General features: G+C 44.5%; 1 protein-coding gene and 1 pseudogene across 2 annotated transcripts in view; one reads left to right on the top strand and one right to left on the bottom strand.

Annotated features, from left to right (window-relative positions):
- LOC140739672 (sin3 histone deacetylase corepressor complex component SDS3-like) overlaps nucleotides 1-17,891 on the bottom strand; it is a 138,429-nt pseudogene that overhangs the window by 116,886 nt on the left and 3,652 nt on the right.
- Nucleotides 9,808-17,891, top strand: part of LOC140740238 (sphingosine 1-phosphate receptor 2-like) — a 51,676-nt gene continuing 43,592 nt past the window's right edge. Inside the window, exon 1 of one of the 2 annotated variants that reach the window (XM_073069335.1) lies at nucleotides 9,808-10,117. The gene's annotated coding sequence lies outside the window, so the exon portion shown is untranslated. Of the gene's footprint in view, nucleotides 10,118-10,292; nucleotides 10,600-17,891 lie in introns of those variants that run through there. The other variant, XM_073069336.1, reaches the window with a different exon arrangement.

Below are 17,891 nucleotides of genomic sequence, written 5' to 3'. Positions count from 1 at the left end.
CCTGCCTCTCTTGACTGTCACCCATTTGCCTACCTCCTGTCTTTTCGGTGTGACTACCTCCCGATAACTCTTATCTATCTCTGCCTCTGCCTCCCGAATGATCCGTAGTTCATCCAGCTCCTGCTCCAATTCCCTAACTCGGTCTGATAGGAGCTGCAGCTGGATGCACCTATTGCAGGTGTGGTCATCAGGGACAATTGTGTTGACCCTGACCTCCCACATACTGCATACGGAGCACACCACTGCTCTAACTGTCTCCCCCATTACCTGATCCTAGATTAGTCATAATAAATGAAAAACAGGCTTCTTGCCGAAGTCCTCTTGCGCCGAAGCCCGCTGAGCCAAAGCCCAGCACTCTGCTCCTGCGCACTCCGCAGCCCGCACCGACGCTGCCCGCTCCTGAAAGTGGGCCGCTTTTTAAAGCCCGCGCTCGCTGCTGACCTTTAACACCTTTTTATTGGCTATGCTCCAGGCCAGCATCCATTTATTGCCGAACACTTCCCAGCAAGTGAAAGTCGATAATTTATGTATGGCTATTTTGTTCTCTTCAGTAACCAGCTGGAAACACTCCAGGCAGGCACCAACCCCAACAAAGAACACCTCATAAATAACGTCTTATTTGGAAATTATCTCCAGTCCAGCAGATTACTTGAAACATCATTGTATCAACTTTAAAACACTGAAAGCAAAGCAACTTCATCTCACAAAATGGAAGGCGTAAATAGTTCTGCAAAATGGCAGCCTCCATCTCCAAGCACATAGCAGGAACAAAGACAATTGGTCTGTTTGCTTCCACTGTCCTTGACCCATTCGAGCTCAACATTTTCTTCCATATTTTAAATCCACCACGGCCAACACAATCAACATTTCGGGCCATGACTTGGCTAAAAATGTCAGCTGTACTCTTTTCCATAGACGTTGCCTGGCCTGCTGAGTTCCTGCAGCATTTTATGTGTGTTACTTGGATTTCCAGCATCTGCAGATTTTCACAGTTTCTTTCCTTGGAAGTGTTTGACAAGACAGGGATGAGGGGGGTTTATTGCATATTTGCTGAGCTTGGCAATTAGTTTGTATACGTTTGATCACCAGTCAAGGTGACATCCTCAGTGCGCAGTTGTTGATGTTCCTCTCTGGGAGTACTCGCATTTATATCAGCACCCATTTGCTTGCCTCAGTCCTGATTGGCTACCTCTTCTATTGACCTTTGACACATTGAAATAGATGCCATCTATGAACCCCTAAGAGCTAAAGAAATGTGAGCCAATAGAATTCAAAGGTCAACTGAAACGAGTAGCCAATCAGGACCGAGGCAAGCGAACGGGGGCCGATATAAATGCGAGAATTCCCAGACAGAAACACCAACAACTGTGCACTGAGGATGTCACCTTGACTGGTGGACTGTAAAACATCTGCAAACGAATTGCCAAGCTCAGCAAACACCGCAACTTCAAATGCCTCGACAGCCTGGTGTCAGGGCCTCGCCAGGCCCAGAGGCAGACTGATGAAGACACTCTTGTTCTTCAGAACTAGTTCCTGAGGAGGGTTTTAGGGCCTGAGTCCAATGAGTGATTCTGGCTGAGCAAGAGTCAGCTCAGCTGGGATTGTCCCACACTCAACAACTCTCCCAACACTTGTTGGAATGGATGTCCAGAAGCTTTGGCCACAAGCCTCCCCCACCCTTCATTTACCTGCCCAGGCAACTAGAGCACTTTCCCCGTTCAGCAAGAGTGCACCCTGACTGGAGGTGACCATGTCCCACACACAGGTCCCATTAAGACAGGCAATCCCCACAGAACAGTGGGCCAATGCTTGCCACAGGGAGCTGCGTGTCATTCTGAAGGCAGTGCTCAGACAGGGCACACCGTGTTGGACGTTACCTCTGCAGAGGATCGTCATTTGGGTTCAGATGCATACCAGTATCTGACAGCCTTCCTCAATCCAGAGTCTCGGAACCTTCTGTGGGAGTGTTTGACAGGACAGTGATGAGGGAGTCAGAGCCTTACTGAGTATGCTCTGGTAGTATTTGACAGGATAGTGTGAAGGGAGCTCTACTCTGTGTCCAGGGAGTCTAGACCCTACGTCAGATTCCTTCTGTCTGTTTGCACTGGTGCTGACAGAGCCAGCCATTTTTAGCATTTTCTGCTCTGTTAAAGTTTTCTTCTTTTTTCTTTGTTTCTGATTCTGGTTGCACAAATTAACAGTCCAAAGATCCCCCCTTCAGATCCTTTCTATTACATTTACTCAAAGCAACAGGACTTAACCAGGGCACACTGACCATTACACAACATGGACACAAGGTGTGAGGTCTATATTGGGGAATGAACATTATACCTGCAATAAATTCTCTTCATTCATCCCAATCATTGCTAGTCAAAGACTTGCACACCACACTAAGACCATAAGATACAGGAGTAGAATTAGACAATTCGGCCCATTGAGTCTACTTCGCCATTTCATCATGGCTGATCCATTTCCATCTCAGCCCCAATCTCCTGTCTTCTCCCTTCATGCCTTGGCTAATCAAGAATCTATCAACCTCTGCCTTAAATATATGTAAAGACTTGCCCTCCAGAGCTGCCTATGGCAACAAATTTCATAAATTCAACACTCTCAGGCTAAAGAAATCACTCCTCATCTCAGTTATAAAAGGACACCCCTCTAAGGCTGTATCCTCTGGTCTTCGACTCCCCTCCATAGGAAACACTGTCTCCACATCCACTCTGTTGAGGCCTTTCAACATTCAGCAGGTTTCAATGATGTCTCCCCTCGTACTTCTGAATTCAAGGGAGTGGAGGACCAGATCCATCAAACGCTTCTCATTTGAGGGGCAGTTATCCCTTTAAAAGTAAGCATGGATGACCAAGAGAGAGAAAGAAAACAAGGAGGTTGGAGGAACTAAGTGAGGCAGAACCATTTATTGGTCTGCTCTCTGATGGGAAGTTGCAGAGCCCCGAGGCCTGGGAACGGGAGGGATATTGTTCACCCTATAAATTAATAATGTCCTAGAAAGTGGAATGAGATAGTCCAATTAATTCTGAGAAAAGTTATTGATAGTTTGGGTAATTCAAATAAATAAACAGAAGTTGTATATTCATGTAGCCTCACACCAATGTTGTATCTTGAAAACGTGATTTAAGTACAAACATTTAAACTCCAGTCTGGAATGGAAATAGATTCTCAATGTTCAAAATATTCCATAGGGGAGTAACCCACCATCATAGTCATATAGAACAGAAAAAGGCCATTCAGCCCAACTTGTCCATGCTGGCAAAGATGCACATCTAATCTAGTCCTATTTGTTCATGGTTAACCCATCACTAAACATTCCTGAACTAGGTCCCTGTCCAAGTGTCTTTAAATGTCATTAATTTACCTGACCTGTCCACTTCCACTGGTAGCTCATTCCAAACATGCACCACCCTCTGTGTAATAGCAAAACTGTAGAGTAGTGGTTAGCACAAGGCTTTACAGTATCAGCTATCCACGTTCAATTCCCGCCATTGTCTGTAAGCAGTTTGTACATTCTCCCTGTGAAGGTGTGGGTTTCCTCCGGGTGATCCGGTTGCCTCTCACAGTATGAGCTAGTAAGTTAATTGCCCATCATTGAGCCAGAAGGGCCTGTTACCATGCTGTATCTCTAAAAAAAAAATAAACCTCTGCAATTAAATAATAATTCCTCTACGCTCTGAGGAATAATGTCTCTCCCTATGAGAAAGGCAATGTCATGATAATCGTTGGGGATTTTAACATGAAAGTGGATTGGGGAAACCAGGTCAGTACTGGACTTCAAGAAAGAGATTTTGTAGAATGTCTAGGGGATGACTTTTTAGAAAAGCTTGTTGTTGAGCCCATTAGGGAATGGGCTGTGCTGGATTGGGTGCTGTGCAATGATCCAGAGGTGATAAGAGAGCTTAAGGTGAAGGTTAAGGAACAGTGATTACAATATGATCGAGTTCACATTGAAATTTGAGAGGGAAAAAAATAAAATCCAAAGTGTCTGTATTTCAGTGAAATAAAGGAAATTACAATGGCATGAGGGAGTTGAAGTTGGCCGAAGTTGACTGGAAATGTACATTTGTAGGAAGGACAGCAGAGCAGCAATGGCTGGAGTTTCTGCGAAAAGTAAGGGAAGTGCAAGACAGATATTATTCGAATAAGAAGAAAATTTCGAAGGGAAGAAGGACACTACCGTGGCTGACAAGTGAAGTCAGAGCTAAAGTAAAAGCAAAAGAGAGGGCGTATAAGGAAGCCAGAGCTAGTGGGAAGATAGAGGATTGGGGAGCTTTTAAAAACTTGCGGAAGGAAACTAAGGAAAGGAAAAGATGAATTATGAGAGGAAACTGGCGATTAATATCAAAGAAGATACTAAAAGCTTTTTTTAAGTATTTAAAAGGTAGAAAAGAGTCAAGAGTAGATATAGAACCCATACAAAATGATGCTGGAGATATTATAATGAGAGATGCAGAGGAACTGAATGTATATTTTGCATCAGTCTTCACAGTGGAAGACGTCTGCAGTATACTGGACATTCAAGAGTGTCAGGGAAGTGAAGTTTGTGCAGTGAAAATTACGACTGAGAAGGTGCTCAGGTAGCTTATTGGTCTGAAGGTGGATAAATCTCCTGGACCTGATGGAATGCACCATTGGGTTCTGAAGGAAGTAGCTGGAGAGATTGCAGAGGCATGATCTTTCAAGAATTGATAGATTCTGGCATTGTACCAGATGACTGGAAAATTGCAAATGTTGCTCTGCTATTTAAGCAGAAAGGAAATTATAGACCTGTTAGCCTGACATCAGTGATTGGGAAGTTGTTGGCATTGATTGTTAGGGATGAGATTATGGAAAATCTGGAGGCACATGACAAGATAGGCCAAAGCCAGCACAGTTTCCTGAAAGGAAATTCCTGCCTGACAAACCTACTGCAATTCTTTGAGAAAATTACAAACAGGGTAGACAAAGGAGATGCAACAGACATGGCGTACTTGGATTTTCAGAAGGCCTTTGACAAGGTGCCATACATGAGGCTGCTTAGCAAGATAAGAGCAGGGAAGTTACTAACGTGGGTGGAGCATTGGTTGGTTGGCAGAAAACAGAGTGGAAATAAAGGGATCCTATTCTGGCTGGCTGCCGATTACCAATGGAGTACCACAGGGGTCAGTGTTGGGACCACTGCTTTTTATGATGTATGTCAATGATTTGGACTATGGGATTACTGGATTTGTGGCTAAATTTGCCAATGATACAAAGGTAGGTGGAGGAGCAGGAAGTGTTGAGGAAACAGAGAGCCTGCAGAGAGACTTAGATAGTTCAGGGGAATGGGCAATGAAGCAGCAATGAAATACAATGTTGGAAAGTGTATGGTCATGCACTTTGGTGGAAGAAATAAATGGGCAGACTATTATTTAGATGGGGAGAGAATTCAAAATACAGAGATGCAAAGAGATGGGAGTCTTAGTGCAAGATACCCTAAAAGTTAACCTCCAGGTTGAGTCAGTTGTGAAGAAGGCGAATGCAATGTTGCCATTAATTTGTAGAGGTATAGAATATAAGGGCAGGGATGTGATGTTGAGGCTCTACAAGGCACTCGTGAGACCACACTTGGAGTATATTGGGTGGTTTTGGACCCTTATTTTAGAAACAATATACTGACATTGGAGACAGTTCAGAGAAGATTCACAAGAATGATTCTAGGAGTTTAAGGGTTACCATATGAGGAACATCTGGCAGCTCTTGGGCTGTATTCCCTGGAGTTCAGGAGAATGAGATGGGATCTCATAGAAACATTCTGAATGTTAAAAGGCTTGAACAGATTAGACATGGCAAAGTTAATTTCCATGGTAGGGGATTCTAGGACAAGAGGGCACAACTTCAGGATTGATGGATGTCCTTTTAGAACTGAGATGTGGAGAAATTACTCTAGTCAGAGGGTGGTAAATCTGTGGAATTTGTTGCCACGAGCGGCTGTAGAGGCCACGTCATTGAGTGTACTTAAGGCAGAGATAGATAGGTTCTTGATTAGCCAGGGCATCAAAGGGTATGGGGTGAAATCAGGGGAGTGGGGGTGACTGGAAGAATTGGATCAGCCCATGATTAAATGGTGGAGCAGACTCAATGGGCCAAATGGCCTACTTCTGCTCCTATAGCTTATGGTCTTATGACACATTTTCTCGAGGCAACATCCACATTAAACTCTTTGGCACTCTTTCCATCTAATATCATCTTTCTTCTAACAGGATGACCAAAAGTGAACTCAGAATTCCCTGCAATTAGAATGTTGGAAACACACAGTGGGTCAGTCAGCACCTGTATACAAGGAAATATGAGCAGGAGTGGCCACTCAGTCTATTAGGCCTACCCTACTATTGAGTATGATCATGGCTGATCTATGCCGGCCTCAAATCCTCTTCTGTGTCAGTTCCCCAGGACAGGGACAGTGTCCTCATGCCCCATGCAGGCTGATGGGGGCAGCCATCCTGCAGATGTGTCCCCAACATATGGGGGTGGACAGACATGGTCAGGTTCCATCTCTTGATGGCAGGGGCATTTCAGTGTCCCCTCCAGGACCGGGGGCTGAAGACATCACTGAGACTGGGCCATGTCAAGTTGCAGGGAGCTCGTGGGCTGTCCCAGCAGGCTTCCTAATTTCAGCCGTGACTTGATTTAATAAGGGAAAGAACTAAGCTGCCGGTTGTTGGGGATGGTGGCGGGGGCAGTTAAAAAGAAGCTTAGGTCAACGATAGGTGTGGGATTGAGTGGGAGAAGGGCTCTGCCAAGGGGGAAGAAAAGTGCCATGCAGGCCTTGGTCTCTTCTTGCTACTGCCATTGAGAAGGTGCCTTAGGGTCCACACCACCAGGCTCAGGAGCAATTATTTCTCCTCAACCATCAGGTTCCTGAACCAGCGTGGAGAATTTCACTCAGCTCAATACTGAATTGATTCCACAACCTATGGACTCACTTTGAAGTGCTCTACAACTCATGCACTCAATACTATTTATTTTTTATTATTATTATTATTATTATTATTATTATTATTATTATTATTATTATTATTATTATTATTATTATTATTATTATTATTATTTGTTTTTGTATTTGCACAGTTTGGCTTCTTTTGCACATTGTCAGTCCTTGTGTGTACTTTTTCATTGATTCCATTGAACTTCTTCATTCTAATGTGAATGCCTGCAAGAAAATGAATCTCAGGGTAGTGTAAGTTCTAAGTTTATTTATACTGTAATAAATTTACATTGAACTTTCCAGTGGCTATAGCAAAGAGGTGAAGAAGTCGATGGGGTAAAGGTGAAAGGTCAGTAGAATGGGTTTAGGAGGGCCTGTGACCATCATTGTTCCAAGATCCCCAATCTGCTGAGGGCCAAATCAGAGGGATTCAAATCAAGTAAGTTACAAGAGGTCCAGGTATGATCTCCAGAAAGCCACCTCACATGCAAAGTGCCAATTCCAGACCTAACTTGAATCACTGAAGGATGCTTGACAGCCGTGGCAGGGCTTGAATGCTATTACCTCTTACAAAGTGAAACCAAGCGACAGAGTTGACAAAAACTCTAGCTCCCAGATTACCTCAATGCCTTCTATGCTTGCTTTGACCGTCAAAACATGGAAGAACATGCATGAACTCCCATAGTCCCCAACAACTCTGTGATTTCAGTCTGAGGCCAACATGAGAGCATTCTTCTGGAAGGTGAACTCACAGTAGGCATCAAGTTCGTATAGACCAACTTCTATATATGTGTACCTGGAGAATATATTGGCTAGTTGCATTACAGCCTGGTATGGAAATTCCCTTGAATGGAAAATCCTACAAAAAGTAATGGATACAGTCCAGTCCATCATGGGTAAAGCCCTCCCCACTGCTGAGCACAACTCCATGGAGCGCTGTGAGAGGAAAGCAGCATCCATTATCAATGGCACCCACCACTCAGGTCATGCTCTCTTCTCACTACTGTAATCAGGAAGAAGATACAGAAGCCTCAGGACCAGTTCAGGAACATGAACTTACTCAACTTTGCCTCCAACTTCCACCCTGCCCTCTAATTTACTTGGTCCATTTCTAACATCTCTTTCCTCTTTCTTGATCGCTCTGTCTCTATCTCTGGAGTCAGTTTATCTATTGATATCTTTTTATAAACCCACAGATTCTCACAGCCACCTGGACTATACCTCTTCCCACCCTGTCACTTGTAAAAACACCATCCCCTTCTTTGTTCCTCCGTCTCTGCCGCATCTGCTCTCAGAATGAAGTCTTTCATTCCAGAACTAATGAGATGCCCTCCTTCTTTAAAGAAAGGGGCTGTCCTTCCTCCACCATCAATACTGCCTCACCCCATCCTCCTGCCACCACACCAGGGATAGGGCTCCTCTTGTCCTCACATACCACCCCACTAGCCTCCACATCCAGCAACATGCAGTAATTCTCTGTAACTTCCCCCCATCTTCAATGGGATTCCACCACCAAACACGTGTTTCCTTCCACACTTTCCACTGCAATCTTGCTCTCTGTGACTCCCTGGTCCATTCGTCCCTTCCCACTGATCTCCCTCCTGGAACTTATCCTTGCAAGCAGAACAAATTCCACACCCGCCCCTACACCTCCTCCCTCACTATCATCCAGGGCCCCAAACAGTCCTTTCAGGTGAGGCAACCCTCCTGTGAGTCTGTTCGCGTCATGTACTGTATCCAGTGCTCCCGGTGTGGCCTGCTGTATAGTGGTGAGTCCCAATGCAGATCGGAAGACGGCTTCACTGAGCACCTGCACTCCATCCACCAGAGAAAGTGGTTTCTCCCAGTCGCCACCCGTTTCAATCCTACTTCCCATTACATTCGTCAGTCCATGGCCTCAATCTACTGCCACACCTTATATTCTGCCCGGCTAGCCTCCAACCTGATGGTATGAACATAAATTTCTCAAATTTCTGGTAATTGACCCCCCTTCACCATTCCTGTTTCCTTTTCCCACCTTATCTCTTTACCTGTCCATCACGTCCCTTCCTCCTCCTCCTTTTTCCATGTTCTTTTACCCCTTCCACTCAGATTTCCCCTCCTGCCCTTTATCTCTTTCATCAATCAACTTCCCAGCTCTTTTTAGTTCACACCCTCCCCTCGCCCAGTTTCACCTATGACCTTGTACTTCTCCACCCCCCCCCCCCCCCACTTTCTGACCCCCTTCTTTTCCAGTCCTGAAAAAGTGGCTCGGCCCGAAACAACGACAGTTTACTGCTGCCTGACCTGCTGAGTTCTTATTGTGAGTGTTGCTTTGGATTTCCAGTATCAGCAGATTTTCCGGTGTTTGATGTTCAGGAATAGTTACTACGGCTCAACCATCAGGCTCATGAACCGTGGGGATAACCATTCAACTTGACTTGCCCCAAAACTGAACTGTTCTCACAACCTATGGACACTTTCTAAGACTCTTCATTTCATGTTCTCCACATTTATTTATTATTATGGGTTTTTTTTTCTTTTTTGCATTCGCACAGTTTGTTGACTGTGCGCATTTCTTGCCTGTCCTGTTGGGTGCGGTCTTTCATTGATTCTGCTGAGTTTCATGGATTTACTGTGTATGCCCGCAAGAAAACAAATCTCGGGGTTGTAAATGGTGACGTAAATGTACTTGATTACTAAGTTTACTTTGAAAGGCAGTGGGATGTTGGGGAGGACGTGATCATCAGGAGAGTCAGGGGATCAGCGGGGAATGGGGGAAGAGAGGGCTTGCCGACTGGAGGCACGCCGGGGAGCTGGTGGCAGAAGCCGCAGGTGAGAGTTAGTGTGGGAGGAGCGAGTGATGGGGAAACTGCCAGGAGCAAGGCACCGGCAGCCGGAGGCGGTGGAGCTGCCTCTCTCCCCCGCCCTCCTCCCTCGCAGGTCTGTCTGTCCAATCCCACGGTTAGGCAAGCAAGACCGCCCTGATTTTCTACGCCAACACCCGATATCAGTGATAATCCAGAAAAACCCCTCTCCCAGCTAAGCCCCCATGCAGGGTCTGACAGAGTGACTCCAGGGAGGGTCTCGGGCAGACTTCGACCGAAGCGGCTCCGGGTAGCGGGAGCTCTCAGTGAATCCGACTGGAGATCCAGTGTAGAGCGCTGTAGCCGGTCTACGGTAAGAAACTTTTTTTCAGTCTCTGTCAGCCACTACCCCAAGTTCCCCCTAATTATATTATTGGCAACCTCTATACGCCCCTGAAAACCGCGGTGATTCCTTACGCCATCTCATTGTCCGCAGTTGAAACGAGCCGAGGTGGTAATGTTTAACAGGCGTATTTAATGATTGTGGAATAGTCACCAAAGCAAACGTTTCTTTCTGGCAGTTCAGAGCCAGTCTTTATTAACGGCTAATTTACAGAAGCACCTCGAATGAATCGCGTTTTTATTTGTAATCTGTCAAGAAGGTAAAATGTCAGCGTGAGTTTATTTCGCCCGAAGTTACTCAGTGGAAGTGTAACCCTAGTTAATCGGGAAACCGTCGCTTCGCTGCGTGTCTTGGCTGACCGTCGGCTGCAGTCGATATCGCTTTGGACACGAATTTTCTGCACAGCCCTCGCCCACTGTAAACAATGCGTCGTGAATGGGGGAGACATCGAGGTCAGTACTCAATGAGAATTGAGAAAACCCACTTTCGGGCATGAGACTGGGAGCGGTAGGTGATCTCGGCGAGCGGTCAGGCTCCAGGAGTTAACCCGAAACAAAGGGAATGCATTCCGCGCAATTATTGTGAAGCGATTTGGTTCAAAGTACCGAGATTTCTGGGCGGACTGATAGGAATAGATGGAATAGCTGATGACCCTGGGACGCGGAGCGGGGGGGGGGGGGGGGGGGGGGGGGGTGGAAAAAACGTTTCAGCGAGGCACTCAGATTTTGGAAACGCTTCCACACCCAGTCCTATCGAACGCGTTCCCACTGTCGGAAGGTAGATGTCAATGGTTAATATTCGGTCTGAGATTGACAGATTTTGTTAACCCGAGATATTTACAGAAATTTGGCAAGGGTGAGTTTGTGCAGTTGGGTGCATGGGCTCAGTCTCACTGAGGGTAGAACGAGCGGGAGGGGTTGAAGGGCCACCACCACTTTTAGCATTTGGCTAAAGAGGGTGGAATCCAGGGGAGGGAACAGAGTGGGTCCAGACAAGGGGCCCACGAGAAGGGGAAGGCATGACTGCAGTTCTAGGCGATGTAGTACTGTACACTCAGCAATTCGGCACATCTGGCTTTTAGTAAGACCCGTCAGCAGTTCCATTCCCAGCTCGTTTCCCTAGAGCCCTGCGGATTTTTCTTTTAATTGCCTGTGAAGGATTGAAACAAGATGAGTGTTGCACAGATGTAGATTTAAGCCCCATTCCGGAGATTTGGGTCCCCTGCCGTCCTGTACCGAGGGAGCGCCGCCCTGGCGGAGGGAGCGCCGCACTATCAGGGATGAAGCGCCATGCTGCAAAGAGGGAGCGCTGCACAAGGACCCAGCTTGGGTGACGCTGCATGGTCAGAGATGAGCTGGTGGTGGGATGATATGATTGTGGTTATAACAATAAGGTAACCCATGATGGTGCTGGTTTATACTGGCTCCAGTAGAGGGGTGCACGTTGGTGACCAGAACATGAAAGATTCCATTATTCTATCGTGGATGTATTAAGTATGCCCGCAAGTAAATGAATCTCAGAGTTGTATACGGTGACATATATGTACTTTAATAATAAATTTAGCCTGAACTTTGAAAATTAGTGGACTCAGCATTATAAATACTCACCTCAGTCTATTATCCCAGGACTCCTCTGTGCTTTTTCATTTATGACCTCTATGTAAAAATTGGAGAGGCCCTGAGCTCTGGAATTCTATGGCCACATCTTCTTGCCTCTCCATTTCCTATCCTTCCAGGTGCCTCTGTGAACCCATCACCTGGTTTAGAAGTTCAGCCAGGCAGTTTGCTACATTAAAGGTTCTACAAATTATCTTTGAACATTACAGCAACCATGTCAGCAGAGCAGTGAACTCCAGGCCCAACACAACAGAGTAACCAGGCTTTTAAATGATAATGAACTTGACTTGGGGGGAAAATGGGAAGTGGCAGTAAACCAGGGAAGTTGTTCCAGACAAGGGAAAATGGGTCCTGAAAGTCCCAACTTAGAGTGAAATGAGGAGGTTATATATGCAGGAGATTGATGGATGTGAATTAATCCAAAGTTTCCCATGGAGTTTAACCCTGAGTGGGGACTTTTGTGTGGAGGGTAACCAAGAGCTAAGTGTTTTGAGGTCAGTGTATGAGGTGTTTTCCAAGGGGACCACAACCTTGTCATGGTTTGGAGGCTTGCATGTCTCAATGACTCGGGAGGTTACAATGGCTGGAGTCAGGGCTTCATGCTTTGCCCTTTGTAGGGTCACTCATGCCAACAGGTTAAAGGGTAGAGACTAAGAGTCCACTGGTCCTCCAGGTCTGGGGTTCAGGTTTGACTAGTGAAACAAAACTGTTACAGAAATAGTATCGAACAATACTTCTAGATCTGAGTGGCCAAGGATAGACAGAGATGGAGGACCTTCATTGTTACCCCAAATACCAACGGTGTAATGGGCAATAAGCAAGTAATTAAGTGTTATGTATAGGAATGGAAATAGGTGGAAGAATCCAGCTACACCACAACTTCAATGAAATTGCCCAAAATTTTAAGACTCGTAGGGGATATTCCATGACCTAGATACAGTTGTGTATGACTATATGTTGACTGTATAACATTACTGAGTTTGGTAAGGTAGAATAATACATTAAAGGAGTCTGTTGGTTTCAGAAAGAGTCATATACTTGGGAGAAGATACAACTTTCCTTCCATCATCCAGCCCTCTAAAGCTGATGTCATTTCATACAAAGTATTCTGTGGCAGAGAAATCACTTGAAGGAAGTGTGTATACCAATCAGTGTTCACTGCCTTCAATGCTAGAGACAGTGGCTCATTCCAATGCTCAGATACTTGAGGTGCAAGAGCCACCTCTGACATTAAACTTACACCTGCCCTTTAACATTTCAAACGATGACTCTTACTTCTCACTTCTTACTGAACTAGATTTGTATTCAAGAAAAAAAATACACTGTCAATATGTTTCTGCATATTACTTGAGATGGTTTTTCTATGACTGGGGCTAGAAAGTATCAACAGACTATTCTACAGAATTCTGAGACAAAGTTCAAATTAATTTTATTATTAAAGTTTTTATTGGCGTTCACAGTAAATACAAAGAAACAATAGAATCAATTTTTTAAAAATGCAGGCCAAGTCAATGGGTATATTTAAGGTGGAGGTTGATAGGCAACACACACAGAAAATACTAGAGTAACTCAGCAGGCCAGGCAGCATCAATGGAAAAAAGTGAACAGTTAACATTTCCAGCCAAGACCCTTCTTGATTAATCAGGGCATCAAAGGTTATAGAGAGAAGGCAGGAGAATGGGGTTGAAAGGGATAATAAATCAGCCATAATGGAATGGTACAGCAGAGTCAATGTGCAGAATGGCCTAATTCTGCTCCTGGGTCTAAAAAATACATACAACACTGACAATCAACCAATGTGCAAAAGGCAACCTCTCGAAGCACCTCATCATAGCAGATGGAACTTTGAGGAGTGGCCATACTGGTATAATGAAAGGAGATACAACAGAGTATTTCCAGTGGTGGGTACATTTGAACATTACACTGAACAGTTAAGTCATTCCCCACTTTTATATTTTATCTAGTATGTACTTAGAAAGAGGTTATTTTGGCACATGAAGTCTCTACTCAGGACAATCCTATTCCCCTGTTGCCCCTACTTTTTTCCTTGTAGCCTGTACTCTCTCTCTCTCATGCCCATCAGTTTTCCCCTAATTGTCCTACCACTTATTCAAGAACTGATTAGCACTGGCCAATCCCCCTGGAGAATTTTTGTGGAGGTTGATGGAAGTCAAATAACACATTTACTCAATCCTAATGCTAAGCTTAGTGGCAGGAAATATGGCAAAGCAAACACAATATGCACCAGAAAGTTGCCACAGAAGAGCAAGTCATCATGAGAAATGCTTAGCTCAGAAATGGATGGGTGACCAGACACTCATGGTATTTTGGCAATACATGGCTAACAGCCAACACATATCCTTTTTTGTCCATTTTCCTCATCTAAGCATATTCTGCATGGCAACCATATTACAGTCACGCATGATCTGCTGGAAGAACCTAGCAGGATGAACTGCATCAGTAGGAGATAAGAAATTCTTGATGTCTCAGGCCAAAACCCTGCATCAGGACCATAAGACCACAAAGCCATAAGACAAAGGAGAAGAATTAGGCCCTCCTATAAAAGAGTTTGTATGTTCTCCCCATGTCAGGATGGGTTTCCTCTAGGTGCTACAGTTTCCTCCCTCTGTCCAAAGATGTACAGGTTAGTAGGTTAATTGGTGACTGTAAATTGTACTGTGATAGGCTTGGGTTAAACAGGTGAGACCCTGAGCAGTGCAGCTTGTTGAACTGGAAGGGCCTGTTCCGTAATGCGTCTCTAAATAGAAACATAAAATTACTATCCCTCATTGGAGAGGTGAGAAGACCAGTGTAGAAAGAAGGGGAAAGTCTCACCTGTCCAGTCTCAATTCTGATATAGAGTTTTGGCCCAGAACATCAACAATTTCTTTCCTTCCTTTGAGCTGAGATCTTCCAGTCAATTGTGTGTTCCTTCATATTTCAGCATCTGCATATCTCATGTCACCATTGAACATATTGAAGACTACATGCCCTTTTATGGGGAATGTGGGGCCATGACCAATATTTCAGTTTCTCGGGACAATCTATCAGTCAGTGTGAAGTCCTCAGGACCATTTATCAGCCACTTGCTTGATGTTCACAATGATTCAGCTCCAAATGACCAGCTTATCTGTCCCTGAGAATAGTTTATTGGTGTCCTTGATGACTGTAATGTCCATATGATGTGTGGGTAGTTGGGTGAAGTTGTCTGTACTTTGTTTGTTCAGGCAAGAAATTCCTAAAACTAGCCGGCTGTGTCTTATCTATATAAAGAATGGCTTCAACAGAACATAAACTGTTTTCAGCAAGGAAAAAAGATTTAAAATCTTGTTGAACAACTATTGAGCTCCAAAATCTGACTTTGTGAATAGTTTAATGCTCTCCTTAATGTCCATAAGCTGTTCTGTCTTTTGTTTGTTCGGGCAAGAAGAGATTTATTTCAACAAGGTTGAAGTTTAAGAAAAGGTATTTTTAAACAGATGTACAGGGACACACCTCCAATACTGATACAGTTTGGTGCAAACGTCTTGGGCACATATATATATAGCAACCTAAGACTTTTGCACAATACTGTATTTGTCGACGTGGAACAAAGCACAAGTTTGTAAATCTGGTCAGAGCAGAGTATGTTGGGAACGGTGATGATGGAGCTTCACGGGAGGGGTATGGGTCTGCTGGCAGAGATGAAATGCCAAGGGCGTGTTGCACGGAGCGACTGAGCGGAACCCAAGTGCAGGATACAGGCATGGAGATTGAGTTGGGGATGCAAGCGCAGGCATGAACGCTGAATAGCAAACCAGAGGAATCTTGACACAGAGACAGGGTTTTCATGGAATATCTTGAAACTGGAGCTGAACTTAAAACCAACCGTTCTAAGCAGTTGAGAAACAACATTATCACATGGGAATAGACCAACAAACTGGCAACCTGTGATAATGACGCCATCGTATTTATTTCACAGTCTCTGATGAAAACCAGGTGTACTATAATTGAGTAAACTAGCAGCAAATGGAGATCTAATGGTTGAAATTAGGGCATAATCAGAGAGAAAGAAGCATTAAAGGGAAACAGCCAACTGGAACCATGACAGGGCAGGGAGCCCTGAGATACCGGACACGGTCATTTGATTCAAAACAGTTGGTTTATTGATCATTACAAAATGCCTCTCTGGTGCTTCCCACTTCCTCCCCTCAGAGGGATCTAGATGTTCTAGTGCATGAATTATGAAAAGTTAGCAGGCACATCCAACAAGCAGTTGAAAATGTAAATGGCATGTTGGCCTATATTTCAAAGTGGTTATAATTTAGGAAAAGGTTTTGTTGCAGTTGTACAATGTGATGGTGTGGCCACACCTCAGTTTCGGTATCCTTACTTATAAAATGGTTTAGTGGTATTGGAGACCAAAGGGCAAATCTCTTGCCAGGCCAATTCATAGGGTGAGAAGGTTGTCCTTTAAGGAGAAGCTGGATAATTCTGGTATTCGTACCTCAACACCTAGAAGAATAAGCAGTGAACTTATTCAAACATATATAAGTTCCTAAGGGGGCTTGGGTAAATGTTGAGATACATTCCCAAGTGTGGTAGTTATGAACAGAAGACATAGGGGCCAGTCATTTGAAGCTGAGGTGTGTAGAAATTTATTTTCTCTGAGGGTAGTGTAACTCTGGAATTCTCTACTACCCAGGGTGGTGAACACCAGATCACTAGATGTGTGATGTTTCCCATTTAATGGCCATGGACTTTAGTGTTATCAAAGCTCATTAAAGCCATGTTTTATTACACACACCAAGTTCATGTCAAGGGTTGTTATAGGTTTGGACAGGGCTATATGTAATTTATTGTATTTATTTATTGAAATATAGCATAGAGTAGGGCCTTCCAGGCTTTCGAGCCACACCGCCCCACAATCCCTCGATTTATTCTGAGCCAAATCATGGGATAATTTACAATGACCTACCAACCAGTACAGCCGTGTGGTCACATATAAACACCTTACAGGCAGTGGCAAGAATTGATTTACTCAGAGGGTGGTGGATGTTTGGAATGCACTGCCTGGTATGGTGGTAGAGGCAAACAGAGGCTTTTAAGAAATGTTTAGACAGACACATGAATGTGGGGAAGATGGATATGGACATGGTGTAAGTAGAAGGGATTAGTGCTTGTGGTTTTTTAAAATTTACTTTTTAGCTGTTTTGGCACAATCTTGTTCCTGTGCTGTACTGTCCTATGTTCTATGTAAACTTCAAATGCAGAGAGAGCTTCTTCAAGCATCTCTGTTCCCACCTTATTGTCTTTCACCACACATTGAATCTGTTATTTCCTGCTGCCATCGTCCTCTGGAACCAGTTTGGACAAACTGGTCCAAACAGAATGCACATATTCATCTACTTGTTCATGTTTTTAATCATACCATGGTTTTACATCCAGTAAAATAGATGATTTAATAATGAGGCCCAGCTTCTTGGCTTTTTAGCTTCATGCTGAGCTAGATTAGCTGTTCTTCCCTGACCCTCTGTCCTGTAGCTCTTTCCTCTTCCTCATTAGACCCAGAGATCAATGTCATCATTGTCATCTGCAGAGGCAGATGATGATGAAAGTTTCAATCTGAAGCATAGTTCCTCCCACAGACGCTGCTCAGTCTGCACTGTTCCTTCAGCAGAGTGTTTGTCACTCCAGATTCCAGTGCCTGCAGTCTCCATCCGCACGGATGTGTGGCTAGTCATGGTTGCAAATGGTTGAGTCATTGATGTGATGGACACTGCCAATACTGGATGATAGGGATGTTCCTGGAACTAAGAGTTCCATCTCTGAATTTGTTTGCATCAAACATTCACACAGGCATAAAGATCTACAGCAAACTTTGACAAGCTTCTACAGATATGTGGTGGAAAGTGTGTTGACTGGCTGCATTACGACATGGTATGGGAACACCAATGCCTTTTAAAGGAAAATCCCACAGAAGCTAGCGTATTTGGCCCAGTACATCATGGGTAAAACCCTCCCAACCTTTGAGGATATCTACATGAAACATTGCCATAGAAAAGCAGCATCCATCATCGAAAATCCTCACCACCCAGGCCATGCTCTTTTCTCACTGATGCCATCAGGTAGAAGGTACAAGAGCCTCA

Source organism: Hemitrygon akajei, chromosome 16 (genome assembly GCF_048418815.1).
Source record: "Hemitrygon akajei chromosome 16, sHemAka1.3, whole genome shotgun sequence".
NCBI classification, from domain to species: Eukaryota; Metazoa; Chordata; class Chondrichthyes; order Myliobatiformes; family Dasyatidae; genus Hemitrygon; species Hemitrygon akajei.
Note: the sequence above shows the minus strand (reverse complement) of the source record. Positions and strands in the feature narration are given on the sequence as shown.